Below are 10,705 nucleotides of genomic sequence, written 5' to 3'. Positions count from 1 at the left end.
CTGTAGACATCTATCTTGGAAGGACTCGGAAGGACATGATGGTACCTTTCAGCCTTATGTACTTGATTTACCTATTTCTTTATGGGGCCGTGATTTGATGAAAGACATGGGGTTCACTCTTAGTAATGACTATTCCCCAGTGTCTCAACATATCATGCAAAATATGGGGTATAAGCCAGGTCTAGGACTAGGAAGGCACCTACAGGGACGTAAGCATCCTGTGCAAGGTCATCAAAAGCTTAACAGGTTTGGTCTGGGTTTTTCCTAGGGGCCACTGGGGCTCAAATGCCCATAACATGGCTCACCGAGGAGCCTGTTTGGGTGCCTCAGTGGCCTCTTCCCTCGGTTAAACTGGCAGCAGCCCATGATCTAGTCAAAGAACAACTTGATTTGGGTCACATCCAACCTTCTACTTCTCCATGGAATACTCCCATATTTGTCATTAAGAAAAAATCAGGGAAGTGGCGCCTACTGCATGATCTACGAGCAGTTAATGCTCAGATGCAGCTTATGGGGCCCATTCAAAGAGGGCTGCCTCTGCTCTCCTCTGTTCCTCAAGGCTGGCATATAATTGTTATTGACATTAAAGACTGTTTCTTTTCCATTCCTTTGCATCCTAAAGATTCCCAACGTTTTGCTTTCACCCTTCCCTCATGTAATCACGAGGAACCAGATCAAAGGTTTGAGTGGGTGGTGTTGCCACAGGGGATGGCTAACAGTCCCACGATGTGCCAGATGTATGTGGGAAAGGCACTCGCACCTCTCAGACATAAGTATTCCTCCACCAAGATCATTCACTATATGGATGATGTGTTATTGGCCGCAAAATTAGAACAGACAGTTTATGAGGCTTATAAAGAACTCGTGATGCTGTTGGCTCAACATGGACTGCACATCGCACCTGAAAAGGTTCAAACGGGGGATTCTATCAGGTTTTTGGGAGCGACAATTGGGTATGACAAATTAAAACCACAAAAAATTACCATCAGGACTCAAGATCTCCGAACTTTAAATGATTTTCAAAAATTGCTGGGAGATATTAATTGGATAAGAGGATATTTACATATTCCTAATATTGTGCTCCAGCCTTTGTATGCTACTCTTAAGGGTGATCCAGATCTTGCTTCCCCTCGTAGCCTCACTACTGAGGCTAGAGCGACCCTTATAAAAGTAGAACAAGCTATACAGCAGGCCACTCTATGCAGGCTCCAGAGTGATAAGCCTTTCCAGTTATGTGTGCTTGCCACTATGCGGCAGCCTACTGGAGTACTGTGGCAAGATGGGCCTTTACTATGGATCCACCCACATGTATCCCCAGGAAAATCCTTAGAATATTATCCTGATGCTGTTGCAGCATTGGCACTTAAAGGGATTCAACAAAGCATTCAATTTTTCGGCCAATCACCTTCTTCTCTTATCATACCCTACACTAAAGCTCAACTTAATGTTTTATGTGCTACTCTAGACAACTGGGCTATTCTGTGTTGCTCGTTTCAAGGGAGTATTGATAATCACTACCCTTCTCATCCATTACTCCATTTTGTTAAAGAACATCCCATCATTTTCCCTAAGGTAACTTCATCCAGTCCAATTCCAGGGGCTGTTAACATTTTTACTGATGGTTCCAAGTCTGGAATGGGAGCTTATGTAATTAATGACTCTCCCCCTATTCAGCATCAATTTGCTCCTGGAAATCCACAATGGGTAGAACTACAAATTGTTATTGAAGTTTTTAAACAGTGTTCTTTTCCTTTTAATCTTATTTCGGACTCCAGCTATGTGGTACAAGCACTAAAAGTCCTGGAGGCCGTGGGAACTATTAGTGATGCCCACAATGTGTCTGTTTACTTTACTCAGCTTCAACAGCTTATCTCTAACCGCACTGCTTCTTTTTATCCAATGCATATTAGGGCTCACACCTCTCTTCCTGGTCCATTATCCCAAGGTAATGCCTGTGCGGACTTAGCCACTAGAAGTCAATTGATATGCTTGGCTTCCTCCTTAGAGAGGGCTAAGTTGTTTCACCAAAACTTCCATGTTAATGCATTAACGCTGCGCAGGCGTTTTTCCATTTCAAGAGCGGATGCTCGGCAGATAATATTGCAATGTCCCCATTGTGTCACATTTCTTCATCCCCCTAATTATGGAGTAAACCCACGGGGATTAAAGCCATTGGTTGTTTGGCAAATGGATGTGACACATATACCTGACTTTGGTAACCTTAAGTATGTGCATGTTTCCGTTGATACGTGCTCTGGAATTATCCATGCTTCTGCTTTATCGGGAGAAAAGGCACGCAATGTCATTACTCACTGTTTAGAGGCATGGGCAGCATGGGGTGCACCTGCATCCCTTAAGACTGATAATGGACCTGCTTATACTGGCAGACAATTTACAGCTTTTTGTTCTACTATGGGAGTGCAACTTACTCATGGTTTGCCTTATAATCCTCAAGGACAAGGCATTGTTGAGCGTGCTCATCGCACCTTAAAGGAAACTTTACAAAAACAAAAAGGGGGAATAGGAGCTGAACACACTCCTAAAGAACGCCTGTCCTTAGCTCTCTTTACCATTAATTTTTTGAATTTGGATATTCATGGTCGCTCTGCGGCCGATAGACATGTGTCCCCTCAGCCCTCTGTGATTGGCTATGTTAAGTGGAAGGATGTTCTTACGGGCCAATGGAATGGCCCTGACCCCGTGCTGACATGGGCACGAGGATCTGTATGTGTTTTTCCCCAGGATCGTACGGAACCGTTGTGGGTCCCTGAACGCTTGACAAGAAGAGTCTCGACATCAGCTGACCAGCAACAAGAGATACCACAACAATCCTGTGATGAGGATCTTCATTCTGCTAAGTGCTCTGGCTCTGGTGCTGGTGCCGATGGCACAGGCGACACCAATGCGGTGGTGGGCAGTGACACGGGCATGGCCAATGCTGATGCCGGTTCATGGTAATTCTAGTGTCCTCTCCACTCTTTTTTCTACCTCATGTGAGATGTCTGCTCCCTGTGCCTCTCCTAGAGGGGACATGGAGAGAATTTTTAATCAATCTCAAGTTAATCTCACAGGAGTTTTTTGTTTCAGCCTTAGAAACGCTAATTGCATTAGCCTTAAGACCAAAAATTTGACTAACTGGGAGGAGCCATTACGGTCCAATCAGGTCTCAGGAAGCATTATCAGTGCTGTATTGAGCAAAGTAGCTTCGGGGAAGCAATCAGGCTCAGGGACCCCCGCAAACAGCAGCTCTACTCTTAACATAACTACCTTGGCTATTATCTCCGAGGTACTAATCCCAGTGCCTCCTTCTTCTAGTAGTATTTATAATGCCACTCATTTTAAGGCCTCTCCTTACTGTTCCCCTAATCTTGGTTTCCCCCCAACATTTACGCCTTGTCAGGATCATTCTTGGGAGAAACATCAAGTTGCTAAAGGTTTCTCCTTTTCCCCCTCTCTTAAGAGGTATGTTTATAACTTTAACAATAGTGCCAGCTCCTCTACAGGAGTAGGTTGGTCCTGGTTTCAATGGCTGATTTCTAATGAAAAGGGGGCTTCAGCCGATATTTCTGCACTGGCTCAGTTGGTAGGAGCCAAAAGTTGGCTGGCTAATATTTCTGGTACTGTTAGGGAAAGTGAACGAGGTAATAGACTTACATCTGTTTCATTCAACTCTCTGTTGTATAATGCCACATTGCCTCCTGCAATGGTCTGTGTCCAATCCCCCTTCTTATTCCTTTTGGCTGAGGCACCTCATCGGGGATGCTGGATTGTTCTCATACTACCTGTCTCTTATCTGAGTGTTGGAATGGTTCCTGGACTGTAGCAGTGGTTATGAAAATTCCAACTTTTGTCCCAATCCCGGTCACTGCGGATCCTGATAAATTCCCTATTGTTGAGCTACTTAGAGTCCGCAGAGATTTTGGAATCACAGCGGCTATAGTGACAGCCGTGGCGATATCTGCTGCTGCAGCGGTTACGGCCGGAGTGGCTATGGCCAATCAAGTACAAACTCCTGCCACCATTAATCAAGTTGTCCAACAAACTTCCACCATACTTGAATCCCAAAATACAATTAATCAACATATTTTGTCAGGGATTTTAGCTGCCAACCAAAGAATAGATTTACTCTAAGCTCAGGTAAAAGAATTGGCTGACTTAGTACTTTTGGGTTGTGTTGACCAACGTGCACATTTATGCATAACCTCTGTCAGATTTAATGATTCCAGGAATGCTTCCCGCATCATTGGCGAATATTTGGCTGGAAATTGGTCCATGGAAGCGGAAGACATGATCCAGTCTCAACTAACCCAGATAGCTGTCTTGAATAACACCCGTGTTGATCCCGTGACTTTGGGTCAATTCACCGATTGGATATCTTCTGCTTTTTCCTTTTTTAAAGAGTGGGTGGGGGTAGGCATTTTTGGTGCAATGTGTTGCTTCGGTATGTTTCTCTGTTTGTGGTTTCCCTGTCGCCTCAAGGCCCGCAATGCTCACGATAAGGCTATGATCATCCAAGCTCTTGCAGCTTTAGAAAATGGCAACTCACCTCAAGTCTGGCTTGCGCAGCTTAAACAGTAAATCTTTGACATGGCCGTTGCACCCCAAGTTATTATAACATTGCACTGGGATCGACATGTCTTTCCTCATTATTCTCTTGGTGTTGGAAAGCCCTTGCACTCTGCCGGTCTTGCTGCCATTGCACGCAGGTGGGTTTCCACACTAATGTTTCTCTATCGCCTTAAAGTCCGTGCCTTTCTTTCAGGGTGCTGTCAACTCGTTTGTCATTGTGTACAGCCACAGTTCAGCCTCAGCTGTCCCCCTTCGTCCACCTTCATCACGATGCAGGATGCGAGGCAAAGCACTGCACTTGAGTGATCCCTCAACGGACCTCAAGGAAAGCATGTCCTATTGCATGCGGGTTTGACGTCCACACCCCCGCCCTACGAAAAAAGGCGTTGGCTGATATGGGGTCAGGTCTGGGGAAGGCGCCTCCTTAGGACTGAACCATACATTGCAGCCACTTCTGCACAGTAGGATAGGACCTCTACTTTCGCCTGCATTGTTTTATAAATTAGAAGGGGGAACTGTAGTAAGCCATTGTTGTAAATTGTGGCCGCCATTAGAAGATGGCGCCGGCTTCCACTGTGGCCTGTGATAAATCAAATTCCTTTGTGGAGAGTTGGCACGCTATCTCTTGCCACCCTATAAGAAAGACCCACGCGGCGGTTTAAGATTGGTACGTGGGAGGCTTTATTAGGCTGTGCTTGGACCCTCGAAAGGAAGAAGGAAAAAGAAAGGGAGTCACTAAGAGATACTTAAATCAAGGCCTGAATAAACTGCTGAAAGAAGATTCCTGAGTTGCGTCTTCCTTGCGGGCAAGGGGTCGCGACACTTTCTCTATAATGCTGATCTTCAGGATGCCCAGGCTAGCATCGTGGGGTGGCTTCCTTACCCATGCAGCCTCCTGCCACCCATGGGTAATGCTCTAAATGAGTTGGGAGAGGCCAGGTAGCACCATTGGGCCAGAGGCTGGGCTGTAGATTTAGAGAACCCTTTGTTAAAAGGGATGGTCAGTGCATGCTGAGGAAAAACCCACATGGAGGGCACTCACTGAAGAAGTGGCACACTGGCATGGCCAACTCTGGATCCAGCATCTGTTTCTGAAAGGCACTGTGCTTTTAAATGTTAAAACCCTTACCAGCTCCCACTAGGACCTCTATACTCAAAACCAGGAGCAGTTACAAGTGTTGGTGAGGAGCGGGAGGATGGGAACATGAATGGTGAGCCTGCTTTGAAGAGTAATTTGGCAGTTCTTCAAAATGTTAAACATGGAGCTATCACTCGACCCTGAAATTCTGCTCCTTGGGATGTGCTCTGGAAGACTGAAGCCAAATCCATGCCATAACTTGTACCCCAAAGTTCATGGCAGTGTTTTTCATAATGGGCACAAGTAGAAACCACCCATTACCTGAAAAATAAATATAGGGGGCTATTATTTATCCCTAAAAGGGAATGGAGAACTGGTACACAGTATGACTTAGATGAACTTTAAACATTATACCAAATGAAAGAAGCCAGATAAAGGTGGCCATATACTATATGATGATTTCTTTGGATTTGCCTACTCTGAATATTTCAGGCCGAATACCCTGAGTATTGGTTGCTAATGGCCCCACTGTACCTGCCTGAGGCAGACAGAGGAACAGCAGTATTGAGAATAACTAACAGTGGGAAATAAAAGAAGAAACGTGTGATCAATCCCCTTCCTCCCTCCCTGTCCCCCTCCCTCCCTCCCAAATAAATAAGTTAATGGGTTTAGGAATGTTCCCAAAGTTCTTTCTAATCAGCTCATTTCTCCTCTTTTGTTTCAAATGAATCATGAGATTTTTTCCCCCACCCTGGAGCACCTGCATTGACAATCTCCCTACAGCTTCTCCTCACAAAATAGGAAGGATGTTCCTTGAACTACAAGAAGCCAGGCTCCTTGCCTCACAACTGCTCTTGTGTTTGTTTTGGTGAAAACTCCTTGTGTTTGTTTTGGTGAAAACTCCCTGGGGGAGGCATTAACCTCAGCGGGAGCAATCCCAAATCCAAACCTTAGACAAAAAATTCAGGCTCTGGCCAGAGTCCCTGAATGATTTCTGCCCCCCTGTCTCTGCCCAGTGGAGCCACCATCTTCCCCAGCGGACTTCATGTGGGGCTGAGCTGGCAGCTGCTATAGGCAGTCTTTACAGAGGGCCACTTGGCCTTTGATAAAGTCCCGGCAGGGGCAGATCCTCTGTTGCCTGGGGTGGGCACCTGCACAGCTGAAGAGCATCAGGTCCCCTTGAAACACACAGTGCTTGCTCTTGGGGTCATAGGAGGGCTCCAGGATGTCCTTGGCCAGCTCTGAGCTTTGTCAGATCACTTCATACCTGAAGAGGAAGAGAAAAGCACATGGGTTGGAAATGCAGGGGACAGAGCTCATCCCTGTCACTGGCCACATTGGCCCACTTGCTGAGGTGTGGGAGACGCATTCAGTTCTCCTGCTGCAGAAATGAAATGGTGCCCCTCTAAGTCTGCAATTCTTCACTTCTAGGAACCTCAGCTCCGGAAATACAGGTGTGCCTGGGTGTACACAGGGGGGGTGTCTTTGAGGCTGCTCTGTAATAAAGGAAAACTGGAACCAACTGTCTTCTCACCAAGTAGGGAATTGCCAAATAAACCATGGCCATCCTGTGTCTGTGAAATTCCACACAGAACTCCAAACATGAAAAGTGTGCCCTGGCATGAGAGATGTCCCAGAGGAGGGCAAATTATGAAATAGGATGTACAACATGGTCAACCTGGTGTGTTGTGTGACTATCCAAGCCAAGATAGCTGCACACGAAAGTGTTGGCGGCGAGCAGAGGAACGGCACTGGGGCTTAGTGCTGGGTTTTTTAAGTATTTTTTTTATTAAATGTTTAAAAAGATTCCCATGATATGGCCTTAGTTTCCACTGGTGAGCAACTGGGTGCTCTCCCAGGGACTTCCTGCCCAAAATCTTGGAGTGTCACATGACCCTTCAATACAGCAGATTGTAATCCAAGCTACAGAAGAAGGAGCCAAGGCTTCAGGATGTGCAGAGCCAGTGAGCCAGACCCTGCTCCTGAGGCTTGTGCTCTTCACATATTCTCCCCACAGCAGAGTTGTCTGAGGGGCTGCAAAGGATATTCTGGTTTTTTTTGTTTGTTTTTTGTTTTGGTTGTTGTTTGTTTCCAAAGGTACTGGCCACCTATCTCCAAGGGCTTTCCCTCTCACCCGGGATACACTGGTTCACCCCAAGGTGGCTTCTCCAGGACAACAAGGCTTAGCCTGGTGTCTTGTGTGGAAACCAGTTAGAACCTGGTGCTGCACTCAAGTTCCAGAAACAAGGTGTAGGGGGCCGGGCAGACCTGGGTTTCAGTTCCTGGCTTTGTCTCTTAAGAGCTGTGTTATCCCGGACAAAGGACTGAGTCTCTGTGTGGCTCAGTGTTTTCTTCAGTAAAATGGGATAAATAGTCCTTAACTGCAGGAATTAGAGAAACATTTCTAGAGCACTTGGCGGAATCTGGTTCTGAGTGGTGGTCGATAAATATTAGCTATTACTATTATTACTGCCATTGCCAGCATGACCCTGGCAGGCCTTGGATGGGTTATGTCACCTTCCTCCCTTGTAGATGGCATGAATCTACACACACCAGCTATTTCCATTGCATTGTTCACAGAAGTCTCACTTCTTGCTGGGATGGAGGGAGATTAGAACAGTGAATTTGAGATTTCCCACTACCTCTGGGAGGCTTCCAGGTGGCAGGGAAAAGCACCGCCCTCCTTCTTTCTCCAGCCAACCAAGGGGCCTGAGCCCGGCCTCCTTTGGCCAGTGTTTATCTGGTGATTACCAGCACATCTGCTATGGCTTCTGGAGCACTCTTCCAGGCTACCAGCCTGGCTCCTGCTCAGCCAAGGCTGAAGCCCCACTGCTCCAGGAACCAGCACTCCCTGGGGCTCTGGCTTCCCTGATGCATGCCAACTGGACCCAGCTCCGATGCCTGCTCTGGAGGCCAACACCCCTCTTGACTTGTCCCTGCAGTCACCAGGGGTGTTCTACACTTTCTCAAGTGCCCTAACATCCCTGGTCTTGGTGCCACCTGGGAGATAGTGTTTAACTGGGAAGAAGGCTAAAGTGAGCATTTAATGGATTTCCTGAAAGAAAAAAAGTGTCAGAGACTATGTCCTTGTCAGTGTACCAAACTGGCCATTAAAGAGAAAGGGGCATCTGGAGCTGAGCTGGGAATGAAAAGTTTACATGTGGTGAGAAAGAACATGTAATATTTCTCTTTAAAGGTCTCACTTATGTCACTTAATGTCTTCCAGTTCCATCCATTTTGCTTCAAGTGACAAGATTTCAGTTTTTAATGGCTCAGTAATGTTCCATTGTGATTATGTGTGACATTTTCTTTATCCATTCATTGTTGAGCACCTGGGTTGATTCCTTCCAATTTTAGCTATTGTGAATGGTGCTACAATACACAGATATGTGTGTCTCTCTTTGGAAAAAAAAAAGAAAAGCTTACATGTAGAATGTGGCTTTGGGACACAGATTTATGTTTATGCTACTTATTTATGTGGGTGGATTACAGTAGCTGCTGTGACCTCATTCAGACCAGCTGCCTGGAATGTGGCTAACCAGAAGTATGGAAATCTCTACCACCACTCTCAGACCCTGTGGTGGGGGCGGAATTACTGGAGCCATGAAAAGTCTTCCTATGCCCTCCCAGGTCACCTGTCCCCAGGCTCCTGTGCAGTCTGCTCGTGTGCGTGTACTTGTGAGTGCAAACCTGTGAATGGGTCTCAACTGAGGCTGTAGCAGGTGACATCTGCTGGGGAGAAGCAGAGACTCCCACCAAGGGCTCCAGCAACTGTCACTTCCTGGGGCCACAGTGAAGGCACACCTCAGGCAGCTCCCCAAAGTTTCACTGATGTGTGTTGGGGGTATGTATGACCCTACTCCCTCTCGAACACCACCCAACCCCTGGCCTGAGATTCTCCTAGGTCCCCGGTGGGGGGGGGCTCCCTTTTGTGGGTGTGCAGGTACCTGTTCTGCAGCCCCGGGCAGGCAAAAAGGCTACTCCATCATCCTTGTGTAACTAGTGAGCAAAAGTCACCAGAGAGGTGCCTCACTGGATTAGACAGCCTCCCTAGTCCAGGGGTCCTCAATCCCTAAGGGATCCCCGACCTTCTCAGGGTACACACAGGGCTGCATGTGCCTCTCTGTCCTGTCTTGCTCAGATACACACACCCTTCCCTTCTTCTCAGAGACTCCAAGCACCATGTGTGTGTCCTCCCATCCGCTCTCCCACAGTACCACCTTCTCTCGGACTGGCCCATGACACTTTTCTTACAGGTTGAGTTTGGGAGTTTCTGGGACCCCTCAGTACTCAGCGCACAATTTTTGGCTCTTGAAGAAGAATAAGAGAGCAAATTCTCCTCCCATGGGGCTGCCACCTTCTCCTTACCACAGGAGTTAGGTAGGCTAGGAACCCCAGCACTAGGTGGAGGATGGAAGGTACTGGCCCCTCCCAGACAGGACACAAGCCTGTCCTACATCCTGCTCCTGTTCCTCCCACTGGACCCTGCCCCAGAGTGCCTGCCTTCTCTCCAAGACCTGGTAACCACTCTGATTCAGGGCCATCTCCTTTCTTGATGCCAAGGGACACACAGTCTAGACTCTACAGCTCAGAAGACCTGAAGGGCCAACACAGATGCACCTCTGCTTCAGACAGTGTTATGCCTCCATCTATCCATCCTATGCTGAAAATACATCAAAACATTCACTGAATACCCAACCTACTGACCACACCAGCTTAGCCACACAGCACCTTGTGGAGCACGTGGTTCCCTCTGGTGACCGTGTGGCTGACTGGAGTCTCAGTGTAACCCTACGGCCCAACATAGTGAGACAGTATTAAACTACCTGCACAAAGCCTGGAAAAAGATCCAAATTCAAATCTGGAGCACAGTTTCTGCTGAACATCCACACCCTCACATCAACCTATAGTCAAAAAAATTGTAAGCTGCACCATCTTATGTTAGGGGGTCACCTGAATTTTAAAATTTTGGAAGATACACCTTTAAGGGGTAGCTAAGGGCTGGGGATGTGGCTCAGCAGTAGAATACTTGCTTAGCATGTGTGAGGCCCTAGGTTT

The sequence above is a fragment of the Callospermophilus lateralis genome, unplaced genomic scaffold (genome assembly GCF_048772815.1).
Source record: "Callospermophilus lateralis isolate mCalLat2 unplaced genomic scaffold, mCalLat2.hap1 Scaffold_169, whole genome shotgun sequence".
Lineage (NCBI taxonomy): Eukaryota > Metazoa > Chordata > Mammalia > Rodentia > Sciuridae > Callospermophilus > Callospermophilus lateralis.
Note: the sequence above shows the minus strand (reverse complement) of the source record.